General features: G+C 37.5%; 1 pseudogene; it reads left to right on the forward strand.

Moving 5' to 3' along the window:
- The first annotated feature begins 7,871 nt into the window (after nt 1-7,871).
- LOC126077116 (UDP-glucuronosyltransferase 2B31-like) lies at nt 7,872-21,088 on the forward strand (annotated as a pseudogene).
- Nucleotides 21,089-21,336: the final 248 nt, after the last annotated feature.

Here is a 21,336-nt window from a genome sequence, read left to right on the forward strand (position 1 = left end):
TACAGTTGACTGCTTTTGCATAGTCAATAAAACACAGGTAAATATCTTTCTGCTTCAGCCAAAATCTGTCTGACATGAGCAATGATATCCCTCATTCCATGTCCTCTTCTGAGTCAGGCTGGAACTTCTAGCAGCTCCCTGTTGATGTACTGCTGCAATTGTTTTTGAGTGATCTTCAGTAAAATTTTACTTGTGTGCAATATTAATGATATTGTTCAATTATTTCCACATTTTGTTGGGTCGCCTTTCTTTGGAATGGGTACGAATATGAATATCTTCCAGTCAGTTGGCCAGGTAACTGTCTTCTGAAATTCTTGGCATAGACCAGTGAGCACCTCCAGTACCACAACTATTTTGTTAAAACATCTCAATTGTTATTCAGTCAATTCCTTAAGCCTTATTTTTCACCAATAGCTTCAGTGCAGCTTGAACTTCTTCCTTCAGTACCATGGGTTCTTGATAATATGCTACCTTCTGATATGGATGAGCATCCACCAGTTCTTTTTGGTACAATAACTCTGTGGATTCCTTCCATTTCCTTTTGATGCTTCCTGTATCGCCCAGTATTTTGCCCATAGAATCCTTCCCTATTGCAACTCGAGGCTTGAATTTTTTGTTCAGTTCTTTCACTTAAGAAATGCCCAGTGCCTTTTGGCTTTCCGACTCCACGTCTTTGTACATGTCACTATAATACTTTATCTTCTCCAGATGCCCTTTGAAATCTTCTGTTCAGCTCTTTTACTTCATCATTTTGTTCTTTTGCTTTAGCTACTTGACATTCAAGGGCAAGTTGCAGAGTCTCTTCTGACAGACATTTAGGTCTTTTCTTTCTCTCCTGTCTTTTACATAACCTCTTGCTTTCTTCATGTATGATGTCCTCAATGTCATTCCACAACTTGTCTGGTCTTCAGTCATTAGTGTTCAACGCATCAAATCTATCCTTGAGATGGTCCCTAAATTCAGGCGGGATATACTCAAGGTTGTACTTTGGCTTTTGTGGGCTTGTTCTAATTTTCTTCAGTTTCACTTTGAATTTGCATATGAGTAATTGATGGGCTCATCTGCAGTCGACCCCTGGCCTTGTTCTGACTGATGATATTTAGCTTTTCTACTGCCTCTTTACAAAGTGTAGTTGATTTGATTTCTGTGTATTCCATCTGGCAATACTGACAGTGTTGTACTTTAGGATAGATCTCAAAATGTTCCTTTTGACAACGAATGCAACACCACTCCTCTTCAAGCTGTCATTCCCAGCATAGTAGGCCATATGATTGTCCAATTCAAAATGACAAATACCAGTCCATTTCAGCCCAGGATATCCATATTAATGCTTTCCATTTCATTTTTTACTATTTCCAATTTTCCTAGACTCATACTTTGTACATTCCATGTTCTAATTTTTAATAGATGATTGCAGCTATTTCTTCTCATTTTGAGTTGTGCCACATCAGCAAATGAAGGTCTGGAAGCTTGACTCCAACCACATCATTAAGGTCGACTCTATTTTGAGCAGGTAGCTCTTCCCCATTTGTCTTTTGAGTGCTTTCCAACCTGAGGGGCTCATCTTCCAGCACTATATCAGACAATATCCCCCTGCTATTCATAAGGTTTTCACTGGATAATTCTTTTCAGAAGTAGACTGCCAGGTTTTTCTTCCTAGTCTGTCTTAGTCAGCTGAAACCTGTTGGCCATAAGTGACTCCAATGGTATTTGAATATCAATGGCATAGCTTCCAGCATCAGCAACACACAAGCCCCACAGTATGACAAACTGACAGACACTTTGGGGGTTCACCTATAGGGGCCAGCCAAAAAATCCAAACAGCATCTCTGTCTGCCACTAACACACCAAGGAACAATGGATCAGCCAGATGATACGGTCCAAGTGCCAGGATGGCTTGCACAGCAGTCTGAACCTGTTGCAGAGCCTTCTCTTGTTCTCAGCCCAATTCAAAACTAGCAGCTTTTCCAGTCACTTGATAAATAGGCCAGAGTAGCACACCCACAGCCTGGAAATGCTCACTTGTCTATGCCAAGAAACTTGGAAGACAGCTACCTGGCCAACAGACTGTAAGAGATCCACATTTATGCCTGTTCCCAAGAAAGGTGATCCAACTGAATGTGGAAATTACCAAACAATATTACACACAAGCGAAATTTTGCTGAAGATCCTCCAAAAGTGGCTGCAGCGGTATGTAGACAGGGAACTGCCAGAAATTCAGGCCAGATTCAGAAGAAGACGTGGAACCAGGGATATCGTTGCTGATGTCAAACGGATCCTGGCTGAAAGCAGAGAATACCAGAAGGATGTCTACCTGTACTTTATTGACCATACAAAGGTATTCGACTGTAAGGATCATAACAAATTATGGACAAATTACAAAGAATGGGAACTCAAGGACACTTATTTGTCCTCATGAGGAACCTGTACATAGATCAAGAGGCAGTAGTTCAGACAAAACAAGGGGATACTGTGTGGCTTAAAGTCAGGAAAGGTGTGTGTCATGGTTGTATCCTTCCACCATACCTATGCAATCTGTGTGCTGAGCACATAATCCGAGAGGCTGGACTATATAAAGAACAGAACATCAGGATTGAAGGAAGACTCATTAACAAACTGTGTTATGCAGATGACACTACCTTGCTTGCTGAAAGCAAAGAGGTCCTGAGGCACTTACCTATGAAGAGCAAAGACTGCAACCTGCAGTATGGATTACAGCTCAACATAAAGAAAACAAAAATCCTCACAACTGGACCAATAAGCAACATCATGATAAATGGAGAAAAGATCAAAGTTGTCAAGTTTTACTTGGATCCACAATCAACACCCATGGAAGCAGCAGTCAAGCAATCAAAAGATGCATTGCATTGGGTAAATCTGCTGCAAAGGACCTCTTTAAAGTGTTGAAAAGCAAAGATGTCACCTTGAAGAGTAAGGAGCACCTGACCCAAGCCATGGTATTTTCAATTGCATCATATGCATGGGAAAGCTGAACAATGAATAAGGAAGACTGAAGAAGAATTGACGCCTTTGAATTGTGGTGTTGGCAAAGAATATTGAATATACCATGGACTGTCAAGAGAATGAACAAATGTGTCTTGGAGGAAGTACATCCAGAATGCTCCTTAGAAGTAAGGATGGCGAGACTGTGTCTTACATACTCTGGACATGTTGCCAGGACAGATCAGTCCCTGGAGAAGGACATCATTCTTGGTAAAATACAGCGTCAGCAGAAAAGAGGAAGACCCTCAATGAGATGGGTTGACACGGTGACTGCAACAGTGCGTTCAAGCATAACAACAATTGTGAGCATGGCACAGGACTGGGCAGTGTTTCGTTCTGTGGTACATAGTCACTATGGGTTGGAATCGACTCAACGATACCTAACAACAACAAGCACACCCAAACAAGGGACATTCTTCCTCCAAAATCCAAAAACCCCCACCAGGCACTATATCTCTTTAGTTACAGGAGGGCAAGATGCAATAACTTATCCCTCACTTTAGAAGGGATATCTCAACATGCCCCACATCGGACCTGTAGAAATTTCACTGAGATGGAAGGTGCTTGATTTTTGTTGGGTTAATTTCCCATCCTCTAGCACACAAATGTGCAAGTGGAGCCCTCCTGGTGTAGTAGTTCAAAGTTATGGTTGCTAACCAAAAAGTTGGCAGTTCAAATCCACCAGCCACTCCTTGGAAATCCTATGGGGCAGTTCTACTCTGTCCCATAGGGTCTCTATGAGTCAGAATCAACTCAGTGACAAAGGGTTTGGTTTGTTTGTTTGTTTGGTTGGTTGGTTGTTTTTGGTTTTAGCACAGAAATGTCTTACCAATAAGTCTAAAATCATTGATACATCATGCTTACTAGGTCCAATCAGCATAATGTCATCAATGCTATGGACCAGTGTGACATCCTGTGCCAGGGAAAGGCGATCAAATTCCCTGTGAACTATATTATGATGTAGAGCTGGAGAGTTGATATGCCACTGGGATAGGTCAGCCAAAGTATATTTCTGGCCTTGCCAACTGAAGGCAAACTGATCCTGCTGGTCCTTGGAAAGTAAAATTGAAAAAAATATATTGGCCACATCAATAGCTGCACACATGGCACAAGGAGATATCTTAATTCACTCAAGCAATAAAACCAAATCTGGAACAGCAGCTGCAATTGGAGTCACCACCCAGTTAAGCTTATGATAATCCAGTGTCATTCTCCAAGATCCATCTGTTTTTTACACAGGCCAAATAGGCAAGTGGCGCAGTGGTTAAGAGCTTGGATACTAACCAAAAGTTCAGCAGTTCAAATCCACCAGCTGCTCCTTAGAAACCCTATGGGACAATTCTATTCTGTCATATTGGGTGCTATGAGTCAGAATCAAACCTAGAAATGGGTTTGGTTTGTTAGTTTGGTGTTGAGAATCACCACCCCTTTACTCTTCTAGTCCTTGATGATGGCAGTAACCTCTGCAATCCCTCTGGAAATAAGGTATTGCTTTTGTTTTACTATTTTCCTAGTTACAGGCAGCTCTAATGGCTTCCACTTGGCTTTTCCTACCATAGTAGCCCTTACTTCACATGTCAGAGATCCAATATGGGCGTTCTGCCAGTTGCTAAGTACGTCTATTCCAATTATGCATTCTTGAACTGGGGAGATCACTACAGGATGGGTTCAGGGACCCACTGTGAGTCGGACTTGAGCTAAGACTCCATGAATAACCTGATTTTCTTACACCCCCACGCTGCCTGGTCAGCTACAGTAACATTTTGGGTCTCCTGGAATTAGTGTCAGTTCAGAACCACTGAATTCCCTAAAAGTCTGATATTTCGTTTTCTCCAGTGAACAGTGACTCTCATGAAAGTCTATAGATCCCTTTGAGGAAGGTTGGGAGTAAGGTCAACGTATAAATTTTGGGGTACATAGTGGGGTTCTTCCTTGAGGGGACCTGGTCTCCCCTTCATTCAAGGATCTGTGAACTGGCTGATGTCTGGGAATTCATTGAAGGGCCATGGCTCTCTATTCTGGAGATTCAACTTAGACTACTTTTCACTCAACCTAGAATCCTTGCCCTTGTACAGATCATGTAAATATTTAATAGATTGCCCATCTATTTCACTCCTAGGGACACCATAACTAAGTACCTAATGCCATAAGTCCATACAAGTCAGACTATTCCAATTACTGTTTTGACTTTGCTGTCCCTTATGGTAACTATACCCTACTTGTCTTTGTCAATTAAGGGCCACAACTTGGCCCCTACCACCAGAGGGCCCAATCAACACCACCGTAATTAGATGTCTTAATTCAGTTAGGGCAGTTCCCACTGCCAAATCTGACTTATACAAAATAGCAATCACGGCAACCTTCAAGGATGATGGACTTCCCTTCACAAATTTGTTCCTCACTGTTGTGGTAAAAGGTGTGTCCTCTAGGCACTCCATTTGTGGTTCTGTGGGTCTGACTTGATGAATAGGCATTCACAGAAGTAAAAATGCACCATAACAAAAGATGACAAAAGTCACCAATAGGAAAATGAAAATAAAGACAATAAACTATTTTGCCTCAGGTTTGTAAAATAAGAATCTGAGAAAACTATTTTTGAAGAAGTATAATATAGAATAACCATTCAAAATGAAATTGGTTTGACCCAGTGATTCTACATGTAGGAACCTATTATGCACAAATACTTGAACATGAGTATATAATAGATGTACTGGAAAGATTCTCCATACATACCTAAATGGTTATCAGTCAAAGAACACACTTACCTTTAATAAAAGAGATAAGGTATACGGTCATAATAGAGATTAGGTAGTTACCTGCAATATTGTTGAATGTCGTCCGTGTGACATAGCTATGTAAAATAGTTTCAGAAATTTTTTTTTAAAAAATAGTATGATAACCTTTTCTTTGGAAAATAAATATGTATAAACTTGTATAAATGTATAAAAATGCAAGTGATCCAAAATGGCCAAAACAATCTTGAAAAAGAAAACATGAAGTTGAAAGATACACACTTTCTGATTTCAAAACCTACAAATCTGCAGTAATCAAGACAGTGTGGTACAGACATACAGATAGATGTATAGATCATGGAATAGAATGGAGAATGCAGAAATACAACCACAGACTTATGGTCAGTTGATTTTCAACAAGGGCACCAAAAGAATTCAATGGGGAAAAACTGTCTTCTTACTGAATATCCACATGCAAAAGAATGAAATTGGCCTGCCTACCTCAACCCATAAATCAAAATTAAACACTTGTGCTTCAAGGAACATCATCAAGAATGTGAAAACACAACCCTCCAAAAGGGAGAAAATATTCGCAATTCATATATCTGATAAGGGAATTGTATAAAGAATATACATAGAACTCTTCTCCAGTTCAATAATAAAAGACAAAGAACCCAAAGAAAAAATGGACAAATAATCTGGATAGACATTTCTCCAAAGAAAATATACTAATGGCCAACGAGCACATGAAAAAAAGCTCACCATCATTCATCATCAGAGAAATGTCATTAAAAACCACAGTGAGACACCACTTTACACTCAGTTGGATAACTATAATCAAGACAGGTAATAATAAGTGTTGTCAAGAATGTGGAGAATCTGAGTTAATGGTGATGAATTAACTTGATAGAGATAGCAAGAATGATGACACAATATGAATAATGTAACAAAGGTCACTGAATTGTTCATATAGAAATTGCTGAATGGGTGTATGTTTTGCTGTCTATATTTTCACCAAAAATAAATACTTCTAAAAAATATTTAGAATTTAAAAACAATAAGAATGTGGAGAAACTGGAACCCTCATACATGCAATTTTGAAAAACAGCCTGGCATATGATTAAACACAGAGTTACCTTAAGAAAAAGTCACCTTATGATCCAGTAATTCTGCTTCTAGGTATTTTCCCAAGAGGAATGAATACATATGTCCACACAAACATTGCAGATGAATGTTCATAAACAGCATTATTCATAACAGCATAAATCAAAAAGTGGAAACAACCCAAGTGCTTATCAACTGATGAATGGACGAGTAAAAGTACTATATCCATACAATGGGATATTATTTTGCAATAATATCCTGTACATAATATAACATAGATAAATCTTGAAAACATTATGCTAAGAGAAAGAAACCAGTAACAAAAGATTACATATTGCATGATTCCATTTATATGAAATGTCCACACCAGGACAACCTGTAGAGACAGAAAGTAGATTACCAATTTTGTAGGACTGGGAAGAGAGGGTGGATGGGAAGACTGAGGGGTAATTGCTAAGGGGCACAGGGTTTCTTTTTGGAGTGAGTAAAATTTTCTAAAATTGTCATGGTGGTGGTTGTGCAACTCTGTGTGTATACTAACAACCATCGAATGGTACACGTTAAGTTAAAGAATTGCTTGGCATGTGAATTATACATCAATAAAGGTTTTATAAGAACAAAAAGCCTTGAACCTTGATATACAAAAAAAATGCTGATGCAAACGTATAATTACTTTAGTTCTTGCATCAAGCAGACTGCAGTCACAAGTGGTCTCACACTTGCCACTGTTCTTAACGCTATTCTAAAACCTATTATATAACATAGGTGACACCCAAATGTTAGGCCATCAACTTTCAGCTGCGTGATAGCACTTATGATAAAAGAGACATTAACTACACTCATACAAACACAAGGTCATCTCCCCTTTGCTTTTTCCACTTGACAACCACATGCTCTGACTATTTGTATAATGTGTTTACTCTGATGTGTAAGAGTTGTATTTTAACTTCTTGATTGATTTCTCCTGGAATATAAACATGAGCAAAGGTAGAAGGGAACGGAAATTTGAAAAGAACAATTCATTAAACCAGGATGTCTACGAAATGGATTTCAGCTCTCCTGCTGATACAACTGAGTTGTTACGTTAGCTCTGGAACTTGTGGAAAAGTGCTGGTGTGGCCAACAGAATATAGTCATTGGATCAATATAAAGACAATACTGGATGAACTTATTCAGAGGGGTCATGAGGTGACTGTTCTAACATCTTCAGCTTCCATTCTTATTGATCCCAACACACCATCTGCTATTAAATTTGAAGTTTATCCTACATCTCTTACTAAAGATGATTTTGAGTTTCTTTTCATGAAATGGATCAGGACATGGACATATGATCTGCCAAAAGATACATTTTGGACATTTTTTTCACAAATACAAGAAATTGAGTGGGAATTTTCTGATTTTATTGAAAAGCTCTGTAAAGACATAGTTTTCAAGAAAAAACTAACGATGAAATTACAGGAATCAAAGTTTGATGTCGTTCTTGCAGATGTCATTGGTCCTTGTGGTGAGCTGGTGGCGGAGCTACTTAAAATACCATTTGTGTATAGTGTCCGGTTCACTTATGGCTATACATTTGAAAAGTATAGTGGAGGGCTTTTAACCCCTCCTTCCTATGTACCTACTGCTCTGTCAGGATTGAATGATCAAATGACATTCTTGGAGAGGGTAAAAAACATGGTATATGTGCTTTATTTTGACTTTTGGTTCCAGTCATTTAAGGAGAAGAAGTGGGATCAGTTTTACAGTGAAGTACTAGGTAAGTCATGTTTTTGGTTGGTAGAATGAAATCCTAACTTTGTGCCTTCAAAGGTGAGTTTTTATTAAAAAAAAAAAAAAAATTAAAGCCAGGTGATTTTTTTTGTAAATAAAAGGTGAAATGAAAATATGAAATTGTTTACCAATCTCAGTAATATTATAGAATCAGTTAGAAGAACCTAGTGGCCCATCACTAGCACAGGAGACTCCAGGAAGTCAGAAACCTAAAAATTAAGACATTTAGAATTTCTTTAATTAATTACATATCCATTTTATTGCACTTTTTAACTTTAAGGAGTCATTGTAAACATCAGTGACTGTCTGGACCATCACTGACCTGTAGATTGAAGAGTGACACACATATTTCTAGCATAACAGTCTATGTAACCAAAACCCTTTGCAATCGAATCAATTCTGACTCATAGCAGCCCTACAGGACAGAGTAGAACTGCTCCATAGGGTTTACAAACAGTGGCTGCTGGATTCGAACTACTGACCTTTTGGTTAGCAGCCAAGCACATAACCCCTGTACCCCCAGGGCTCCAACTATCTGTGTCCAAACCAAAAAGCCAAACTCAGTGCTGTCAAGTCGATTCCAACTCATAGCAACCCTCTAGGTCAGAGTAGAACTGCCCATAGAGTTTCCAAGGAGCACCTGGTAGAGTCAAACTGCCAACACTTTGGTTAGCAGCCGTAGCACCAGGGTTTGTGTAGCATTGGGAAAATTACTTCTCCTGTAGCTCAGTTTCCTTATTTATTAATTAAAATATTTTTCTGTATTGCCTTCTCAGGACTTCATCTCATTTGAGGGATACAGTGGCTCTATTCCAGACTAAATAATTATATTCTGTGTCTACAGTGTTTTCTTAATCTGCTGGCCAAATAGCTATAATCAAAATAACATAATCCTCCATAGCTTGTGCCTGGTGAACCTGGAGGTTTCCAATGATTCCACACTTCTTCACTAAGTGCTTAAAAATCATCTGTCTTGCAGACCTATGATGTTGTTGAAGGGTTGATATACAAGTTATTAGTCTGTTTTTTTTTAACTATGTCTATTAAAAAAAAAATTCTGAGTGACCACATCTATTTCCATAATTTTTGAAAATTTTCCAGCTTTTAATTGCAAACACTTTTATTTAACAATGAAATATTATTCAGCTCTTGACTTGAACCAAAGTCTATAGTTGGTACAAGTAATTGAGCCATATCCACAAAAACCTCACAGTTTAGCCGGAAAACCAAGTATCAAGGGGCTGCCTTGCTAAATTGTAGAAACTAGATTTGAATACTTCTGGAAAGGTGTTTCCATGGCTATGTTCGGGTTAATTGATTGGAAAGCTCAATCCCATTGTTTGCACTTTTGCATCTATTACTTTTGCAACTTTAGAGAAAACAAATGCATATATAACTCTACAGTGACTTAGGCTTAATAACAGTTTATGGTGGTGAAAGTGCTGAGGTGACATTAGCGATCTAAGGCTTCTCTCACGCTTTTAAACATTTTTGCCTCCATTATTCCACATTTCCTTCAGAAAATTACCCAGATATTCAGATGACAATTTTCTCAAGTTACCTCCACCTTTTTTCTCTTTCCTTTACAGGAAGACCCACTACATGATATGAGACAATGGGGAAAGCTGAAATATGGCTCATTCGAACCTATTGGGATTTTGAATTTCCACGCCCTCTCTTGCCACATTTTGACTTTGTTGGAGGGCTCCACTGCAAACCTGCCGATCCCTTGCCTAAGGTAAACTTATTACTGTTGGTTTTGCAGTTGAAACGATTCTGTTCTTCATTCAGAATGTTTGACTAAGTAGGAAAGATGTGGGACGTGGGGTAATGTGACCTACTAATTAGAAATTCATGTGTTTCCATGTCACCAAAAGTATCTGAATATTGTTATCCTGAGAAAATTAAGTGATATAGCTGTGTGACTTTGATACTCCAAAAACCCAACCCAGTGCCATTAAGTTGATTCCGACTCATAGCGACCCTATAGAACAGAGTAGAACTGCCGCATAGAGTTTCCAAAGAGCGCCTGGCGGATTCGAACTGCCAGCCCTTTAGTTAGCAGCTGTAGCACTTAACCACTACGCCACCAGGGTTTCTGACTTTGATATTCGGGTCTGATAAATTAAAGCCTTCATTTTCAACATGTAAGAAATTATCAATCATTCATTCAAAGAATATTTTTAGAGTGACTACAATTATCCAGGTGAACTAGGTGCTGGTTCGATATACAGACAAACTAAGCAGACATGGTTTCTGCCCAATTCTGTTACCCCATCCCTCACACACACACACACACCTTATACTCTAGTTGGAAAAATAAAGTGTGAAAAAATGGTATAATAGGGAAAGACCACAATGCAAAGGGAACACCCGGCAGCGATCACAGAAAGTAACCCAGACTCATTGATAACTAAGGTAAAGGGTGTGCAGAAATAGGTAGAGGAGGAGAAGGAAAAAGAAAGATAAAATGAGAACAGCAAGAATAGTAATGGCAGTCCATAAGACCTTCTATCCCATCAGGAAAAGGAGGAGTAATGAGGCAGATGATGCAGGAGAGGATAGTTGGAGACAAAAGGAGTTTGAAACATCTATTAACGGCATGTGGAGCCAATGGAAAGAGTTGCAGTTACTGGACTGAACTGTGAAGGAGCAAGACCATGCAATGACAGACCCCTCAGAAGGTTGTTGCAGGAGATCAGGCACCAGATGATGAAAAACTAGACTAGAATGTTCATAGAATGAGGACTGTTCCTATTATACTACAAACCCCACATAGTGGTTGTATGGAAGATATTAGTCACTGCATATAAAACACTTAAACTGTCTCTGGCACAAGGTAAGTAATCCAAAAGTAATATTAACCATAATAACTATTGCTATTTTTTACTATTACAAATACTATCAATCATTTCACCTGTGTCAGGCACTTTAGATACAGTTCTAATTTAATAGGAACTGGTTTTCCAACACATCAAGATTATATTCTCTGGCAAAGTCCTAAAGAACACATATTCTGTGGAGTTTTTCAAAGTGGATGTATATCTATTGGCAAATGCATGAAGTAGGTTGAAATGCTTAAATTTTGTTGTAAGGATTCAGGCTCTTCTCCAGTATTGTAGCTTAGTGGAAGATCATTCCTCAACAATGTAAATCGGTGAAATCAAACAGATGCTGCCAACAATATTTGCAACCAATCCAAATTTTACTGGCTTTACAGTAGCCTTGATTTACAGCACTGAAACCATTCATCATTTCAAACCCCAGAGTTTTACCTCTTTGAGAATAAAAGGAATGGTTTAGCCTATCTATCAGAGGAAGTGTTTTCTACCATACAGCAACCCTATAGGAAACCTCAGGAAAACATCTTGTATTAAAAATAAAAATTAAAAAACTGTTGTGGTCGAATCAATTCCAACTGATAGTGGCCCTATAAGACAAAGTAGAGCTGCCCCATAGAGTTTCCAAGCAGTGGCCGGTGGATTCAAACTGCTGACCTCTTGCTTAGTAGCCGAACACTTAACCACTGCACCATCCAGGCTCCCCTTTGAGTATACGGTTATCTATATCATAAAAAAAAAAAAAAGCTGCCTGAAAAAAATGAACAAAGAAAATGTATTCTGTGCATATAACAAGGACAGTAAATCCTGTATACATGATAAAGATAAAATAATTTCTACCAATTTTATCTAAAAATTCCCCTTAGTTTGAAATAATTCTGTCAATATATAGGATAATATTCCTTATTGAGGATAGCAACAATCAAATATATTTTTAATTAATATTACACCTTTAAGACATAAATAAAAAACAAGCATTCTTTATCGCACTAGTATATAATCTTTAAGACATCGATTTTGTCAACCTTCTGTTGGCAGCAACATAAAACTGAGATCCTATTCGAGGACTAAAACTCAATATTTATTTGGAGTGCAAATTGTTTAGGCTATATAAAATATTTTTCATAGGGTCCAAAAGCTGCTGTAAGATTAATGAACGTTTTATGCAATCTAACCTTATTCATGAAAGATTTTCCCATTCGCATTAAGGAAAAATCACAGTCTTAGGAGGAGGAGGAAAAGGAGAAGGAATAACAGTATAATAGTTAAAATAACTTGTTTAGACTAATTGTTATTTACATTGCAGAAACAAGGTGAATCCAACTCAATGACTGTGAAGATTTATCCTTTATTATAAAAAGTGATTTCTCCCCCCCCCCCATATTACTTGCTTTTCTATTAATTATTAGACTCTCGGATAATTTCTGACTTTAAAAAAAAAAAAAAAAGCCCTTGGCAAAAAGCATCAAAAGATAAAAAATCCTTACACTTTTTGACCTCATAATATACTCATATGAACCTACACAGAGAAAAAGAAAATCAAGATGTGTAGCATCAATATTCATGGCAGTTCTATTTAAAAAGTAAACATTGAAAGTGATCTAAATTCCAGCATCAACGAGAGGTTAAATAATAATATGTGTATCCACACCATTACAATCATTTCATCAAAGAATGCTTAATCACACAAAATCAATCATTATACTAGTTGGGAAACGTGGGGTAAAACGATAAACATAATATGATGACAAATTTCTTGTAGAAAAAAATAGTGTACCCTGGGATTACGGTTTTCTAAATATAAGTCATATATATACATCTCAGCATATGAACAGGGTAAACGCTAGAATGAAAGCATACAGATTTTAAAAACTTTCGGGACAGGAAGTGTGGGTGAATCTTACTTTCTCTTTTATAATTTTCATACTTTTCCAAAATTTCTTACAGTGAGCTTGCACTATTTCATAAAGACGTCACAGAATAGGAACTAACCAGTCCACATCAGTGATTAATCTATAAAGAAAGATTGTATTACTATAATAGTATCCAGGTCCGTCTTCCACAGCAAAGATAAAGGAGGTGTTGGATCAACCGTTTGATCAACGACTCTAAACAAGATTACTTTAAATCCTGCTGTGAGCCGCTGGAATCATACAGAAAACCTGGTTGCACCATGTGATTCATAGGAGCTGTACCAAACCAAAAACCCGTTGCTGTCCAGTGGATTCCGACTCATAGTAACCCTATAGGACAGAGTAGAACTGCCCCCACAGAATTTCCAAGGAGCACCTGATGGATTCAAACTGCCGACCTTTTGGTTAGCAGCTGAAGCACTTAACCACTACACCACCAGGGCTTCCAGGAGTTGTACACTGAGCCTTATATTGAAACTGGCTTCAACAGGTTAAAATTACACTTTTGATGAAAGCTCTGAGTAGCATATAGTCTGCACAGTGGGGTTTGGAATATATTTTCTTTCTTTTGCATTTCTATAAAAGCGGTGAAGGAGTTTGAGAAGTTTTATGCCAATGATATTAGGTTCAGAAAGTATAGTTTTTATGTTGGAAGGGGTCAGTCATTATTTTATAGTAAAAAAAAAAAGAACTAATAATGAATTTAAGACAGAAGGAATGAAAAAGAAAAAGTTAAGTATATAGTTTTGGCAAGATATCCAGGAAACTTTTGATTCTGCATTTTCTTTTTATTTGGTGGCAGGGTGCATTCATTAAGGAATGTGAAGTTATCCTAACACAACAATTAATTTAGTAAAAAATAAGGCAAGGATCAGGGAACACAAGTCAAAACAATTCTCAAACAAATCCACACGAACACATCTTCACCAGGAACTTTATACAGTACAAAGTGAGCTTCTCAAGAGGATGGCCAGATCCCAGCTGGAGAGAGGCCTGGCATACCTCACCCACTGGGGAGAGAGTGCTTCCCTCAGGACACAGCGAGGTGATGATAAGGGTCCCTCACATTCTACAAGTGCATGGTTCATACTATGACGTCAGGGCAAGAAGTATCATAAGCAAGAAGCCCAGAGATAGGGACATTCTAGTATGTAATAAAGAAAAAATAAGTAATAACGAATGTATATTTAAGGATTCCAAATCGAAATCTTATGACTATTTCACAGAAATCTCAAACCCAAAGTTTTTTTTGAATGTTAGAGGATCTTAATCTCTGTTCCTTAAGGGGTATTTTAGGGGAATATTTAGAGAACTATGAGAAAGTTTAAGGTGTGACATAAAGGATAACATAACAGAAAAATATATAGAATTATCCCCAACATAAGTAATTTTTCCTTAGTGTTCATAGTCAAGAAGTAAAACACTAATGACTCACAACTGAAAAAAACTCTCCAGAAAACCTACTGAAATAAACATACGTGATTTAGTAGAACTGTAGCCAACCAGCTGCTTCTGACTCATGGTGACCCCATGTGTATCAGAGTAGAACTGTGCTCCACAGGGTTTTCATTGGTTGATTTTTCAGAAATAGAGCATTGTGCTTTTCTTTTGGAGCGCCTCTACGTGGACTTGAACTTCCAACCTTTTGGTTAGTAGCCAAGCACAGTAATCATTTGCGCTGTGCTGGGACTCCAGTAGAAATACAACTATACAGAATTAAAGCTGAGTTAAGATCCTGCTGTGGTGCCGATTAGTAATTAATAATTGTAAATGAAGAATGAGGGTCCCTCTCACTACTGTCTAATGGTTTAATTTCATATGTTACTTATACCACACATACATACACACGTTTACACAAACATAGGTAATAGAGGCCATAGATCTCATATCACACATCACTTTCCAAAGGAACTGACTGACAAGTTTTGTTAAAAAGCAGACAATATTCCAGTAATTTTCTCTCTATCAATATTTGAAGATCTCTGGGTGGTGCAAACCTAATAATCAAAAAGTTGGTGGCTCTAATCTACCCAATGGTGCCACAGAAGAAAGGCCTGGAGATCTGTTTCCATAAACTTTACAGCCAAAAAAAAACCCTTTGGAGCTCAAGTTCTACTCCGCAACACATGTAGTTCTCAAGAGCCAGAATCACCTCTATGGCAACAGGTTTGATTTTGGATGTCAGTGCTTGATTTTCTCCCTTAAGTTGTTTGTGCCCAAATCTTTATACATTGTTCCACATTTTGTTGCTGTTTCATGATGAGGTAAATCCTTTCTTCACAGGAAATAGAAGAGTTCGTTCAGAGCTCTGGAAAACACGGTGTTGTGGTGTTTACTCTTGGGTCAATGGTCAGTAATACCACAGAAGAAAGGGCCCATATGATTGCATCAGCCCTTGCTCAGATTCCGCAAAAGGTAGATAAAGTGTCTTCATTGTGAGTTAACATTCACTAGTCTATTCAATTCTATAAAGGTCTAATTATAGATATTTTCTGCAGGAAGATAAAACATTATGAAACCTTCAATTTATCTCAAAATACAGTTTGAAAAAAAATATGTGTTAAATTTCAAAATAAGGTATTTTTAATTGATAACTACTTTAGCATTAACATTTTGATGAGAAATACATATATTTAATAATGGCGGTGTGAAGTTTTGGCATTATTACGATGTTGTAGCCAGGTATATAGGAATCACTGAATTCTGCCCTGTCATTTGCTCTTCTTTCTTTCAGGATTCCTGCGGGAACTATACTCACTGCAGACGTTATCAGGAAGGAATGAAATTTTAATTAGGTAGTTAGGAGAAGGCTAGATCAGATGGGAAAGTAAAAACATATTTCACAGAACCACAAGTTCTGGAACAAGTGAACATAAGTGAGCTCCCTTCCATGTCATTCAAAAATAATAAAAATAAAAAGGAAGAAAGGGGTTAAAAGGGAATTTAGAGATGAGAGACAATATAATAAAGAAAAGAAAAGAAATATCGTATTGTCTCCCATTAGGAATTCACTACCATTTTTTGCACTAGAATTATGGCGGCCTAACAGTCACTATTTTTTTAACAGTCACTATAGGATTGCTATGAGTTGGAATCGACTCAAAGGCACTGTGTTTGGTTTTGGTTTTGAACAGTTGAATTTGTCATTGCTAATCTCCGATGGGTGAAGCATTGTAATAGCATTCCATACCCGATGAAATACGAAAATAAATTCATTTAACATGGGTATTCCTATTTACTTCACTCTTTGTAGTTCTGATTTCCCAGCATCTCTTGTCCTTATTTCCTCTGTCATCCTCTAGATGCTCTTTAAATCTCTTCAGAATTCTAATATACTATAACTTTACAGTTCTATTCATGGAATAAATATTTTTTTCACCTTAATAGGTGCTGTGGCGATTTGATGGCAAGAAACCAGACACTTTAGGACCCAATACTCGACTCTATAAGTGGATCCCCCAGAATGACCTTCTTGGTAAGATTAGAGAAGCAATACTAAAAATATGAGTAACAGCCAATCAGAGGGATAATAGTTCAACAGAAAACCAATTGTTGAGCATTTCTTGCTGAAAAACTCAAAAATAAAGTATAAGTTCTTTATATTTATTTTCTAATTCTGGGGGAAAAAAAGATGAAATGTAATAATTGACATTTTACTATATACATAAGGTCATAATCCTTATGGCCAGAATCAAGGTATCTGTATTTCAGGTGTAAGCACCTCTCATTTGGAATTTTTTAATACCTCCTGGATCATCTATCTCCTAAGACTCCCACCTCATATCTATCCTTTCCATGGTTGGAGAGGTATTTCAAATGTAGATGAAAAATAACTGCCCCTTCTTTAGAACCACCGAGTTCATTCTTTATACTTCCTATTTATCATTTTATTTCTAAGAATTATAATGAATAATTTTGCTAAATCTCACCCATTCCTAGGTCATCCAAAGACCAAAGCTTTTATAACTCATGGTGGAACCAATGGTATCTATGAGGCTATCTACCACGGGGTCCCTATGGTGGGCATTCCCTTGTTTGCCGATCAGCCTGATAACATTGCTCGTGTGAAGGCCAAGGGGGCAGCAGTGAGCCTGGACATGAACACAATGACAAGTGCAGATTTGCTCAATGCTTTGAAGACAGTCATCAATGACCCATCGTAGGTGTTAACAATAAGTTTTGTTTGTTCGTTTCTTTGTTTTTTGTTGATGTTGGGGGAATGATTTGTCAGAGATTTGAGGCTAATGGGGAAGTTTTGAAACAGCCAATCAGGAAAATGAGAGAAATCTCTGATGTTTGAAATGTAAGAATTAAAAGATGAGAACAAAATTGAGTTAGGGACAATGAATGTTTTAACAATACTACCCTGCACAGTTCTGTGACTTTCAGCATGAAACTCATTAAATGTTTTAAACTCTTCTAAAATGGTTTATTTATAGTAAATCAGTATGACATGCTGCTGTTGCTGTTAAATGCCATCAAGTTAGTTCCAGCTAATACCAACTCTATGTACAATGGAATGAAACACTGCCCTATCCTGTATCATCCTCACAATCATTCTGTTTGAGCCCGGTGTTGAAGTCACTGTGTCAGTACATCTGATATCCTTCTCAACGGACTGGTTCATCCTGATAACCTGTCCAATGTATGCGACACGAAGTCTCAACATATATCCTTCTGAGGAGAATTCTTGCTGTATTTCTTCCAAGACAAATTTGTTTGTTCTTCTGACGCTCTGTGGTATATTCAATATTCTTGGCCAATACCATAATTCAAAAGCATCAATTCTTCTTTGGTCTTCCTTATTCATTGTCCAGCTTTTGCATGAATACGAGGTGATTGAAAATTCCTTGGCTTGAGGGAGGCACAACTTAATCCTCCAAGCAACATCTATGCTTTTTGACACTTTAAAGAGGTCTTTTACAGTAGCTTTGCCCAATGCAGTAAGTCATGTGATTTCTCGACTGCTGCTTCCACGGGCATTGATTATGAACCCAGGTAAAACGAAATCTTTGACAACTTCAGTATTTTCTCCATTCATCCTGATGTTGCTTATTGGACCAGTTGTGAGGATTTTTGTTTTCTTGATATTGAGGTGTTATTCATATTAAAGACAGTAGCTTTGATTTTCATCAGTTGGAATGTTCCTGTTCTAACGTCAAAATTACTGAAACTATCAGGGGACATCTAGGTCAACTGGCATAACAAAGTGTATTAAGAAAATGCTCTGCATCCCACTTTCGAGAGTGGCATCTGGGGTCTTAAAAGCTAGCAAGCGGCTGTCTAAGATGCATCAATTGGTCTCAACCCACCTGGTGCAAAGGAGAATGAAGAACACCAAAGACACAAGAAAAATATGAGCCCAAGAGACAGAAAGGGCCACATAAACCAGAGACTCCATCAGCCTGAGACCAAAAAAACTAGATGGTGTCCGGCTACCACCAATGACTGCCCTGACAGGGAACACAACAGAGAATCTCTGATGGAACAGGAGAAAAGTGGGATGCAGACCTCAAATTCTAGTAAAAAGACCAGACTTAATGGTCTGACTGAGATTGGAGGGCCCCAGAGATCATGGCCCTGGACTCTCTGTTAGCCCAAAGCTAAAACCATTCCAGAAGCCAACTCCTCAGGCAAAGATTAGACTAGACTAGTTTTTATAAGACATAAAATGATACTGGTGAGGATTCTGCTTCTTAGCTCAGGTAGACACTATGTGGGCAGCTCCTGTCTGGAGGTGAGATGAGAAGACAGAGGGGGACAGGAGCTGGTTGAATGGACATGGAAAATATGGGGTGGAGAGAAGAAGTATGCTGTTACATTGTAGGGAAAGCAACTATGGTCACATAACAATGTGTGTATAAATTTTTTGTATGAGAAACTGACTTGAATTGTAAACTTTCACTTAAAGCACAGTTAAAAAAAACTCAAAAAAAAAATTCTGAAACTAGAAATGTGTGGTGTCCAATTATCTTAAGACATACATTGATTTCAATTGTATGATTACTGCTATTATTATCATAATTATTATGTATATATTTTCATCTTTTGGTTTATAATGACTTTAAGAGAAAGTAAAATATTTTATCTGAGAATATATTGATAATAATAGTACAGTGGACACTTACATTTTAAAAGCAGTGATATTTTAATTTTAGTACACCTATGGCTCATTCTAAATGATTTCCATGTAAAGCAAATTTAATTTTTTTATTATTTTAAAAGGAATATACCTTTCATTTGATGAGTGCATGTAAAGCATATCTCTCTAGTATAGATGTCTTTATACACCTTTTAATTTTTAATAAATACAATGATGATGTTGAAAATGATAGTTCATTTATTAGCTTATGAGTATTGAATGCTTATCACATGCTTGGCAGTGTCTAAGTTCTTCACTTGTATGATGTGACTTCTTCATTATATTCTTTACTATATTGCAAAAATGTTTTAGGAGTAGTGCCTTCCTCTTAAAAACTGAGCCCTCCCACTGAGTTTTTTAAATAGCAGGGAGAGAAGTTACCTCCACTGCTGTTGCTACAGTGCCATACTATAGCACTTTGGGATTCAGAGTTCATAAGCAATATGCCTTCATTCACTCTTCTTCTTCCTTGACCATAATAATTTTTAACAGAAAAAAACAAATAAAACTACAATGCCTTGAAGTGCAATATTGAGCACTCTCCAGGTTCTAAAATAACAATACTAACGAGAACAACAACAATAATAATTGCAAACATTTTCTGACAGTCTACTACATGATAGGAACAATTTTAAGTATTCTAAGACTCAATCCATTATTCCTTGCAATAATCAGATAAAAAGGCATTATTCCCATTCATTCCATTTTAAGAAAGAGAAAACTGAGGCATACAGAAAAAATAACTTGCCCAAAGAAGACAGCAATTAAATGTCAGAATCAGGATTCAAACCAAGACAATCCACTTTCACACTTTTAACTACTCAATCACTGACATAAGGTCAATACCAATTCCTGGCCAACACTAATAGCTGAGCAGCCTTGTCTGGACATGTTACTGGACTTCATCATGAACGTGCCTTCTACTTCTGGATAAGAGTAGTATTTTGAACTTTGTACACCATGTGCATTAACAATGTCATAACAAATAATTAAAACTCTGTACATTCAAATGTTTTTCATTCTTTTTTTCCTTTTTCTGTTTTTGCCTTCAGGACTTGGATCATTCCATTCTCCATCCTAAATGTACATGTCCTCTCCTAACATCTTTCTTTACATCTTGAAATTCTATGCACTCAACAAATTCAAGCCCTTAAACTAAAATCTCTATCATCATCTCAGAGGAAAATCATATATTTTTCTTTCGATTTTATGTGGCACTCATTTTTACCATCTGCATGAAAATTTTACTTATTTTACTTTTCTGGTTTATTCTCTAAGTTGATGTCTATTTGATTTTTCTTCAGCTATAAAGAGAATGCTGTGAGGTTATCAGCCATTCATCATGATCAGCCTGTTAAGCCCCTGGATCGAGCCATCTTCTGGGTCGAGTTTGTCATGCGCCACAAAGGAGCCAAGCACCTTCGCCCAGCCTCCCTCAGCCTCACCTGGTACCAGTACCACTCTTTGGATGTGATTGGATTTCTATTGGCTTGTGTGGCGATTGCTACTTTTCTTGTCATAAGATGTTGCTTGTTTGGTTATCAAATGTTTTATAAGGCAGGAAAGAAGAAAAAGAGGGAATAGGCCTCTTTAAGACCTAAGACTAATAGGCATGACAAGTGAGAGTATTACATTTAATTCAGCCATTGTGGTTCAAGTTGTGGGAAGATTCTCTCCCACTTTTTGCAAGAATGGGCCTTTTCTGATTTCCCCAATATTTTAGTTAAATGCAGTGGTGTTAGTTAATCCATTTTTCCCTAAGGAGGAATAATCCTGTGTGTTTTTTGATAAACTCCTCCTCAATATTCCTCTTGAAATGGGCAGTTCCTTTC

Source organism: Elephas maximus, chromosome 5 (genome assembly GCF_024166365.1).
Source record: "Elephas maximus indicus isolate mEleMax1 chromosome 5, mEleMax1 primary haplotype, whole genome shotgun sequence".
Classification (NCBI taxonomy): Eukaryota; Metazoa; Chordata; class Mammalia; order Proboscidea; family Elephantidae; genus Elephas; species Elephas maximus.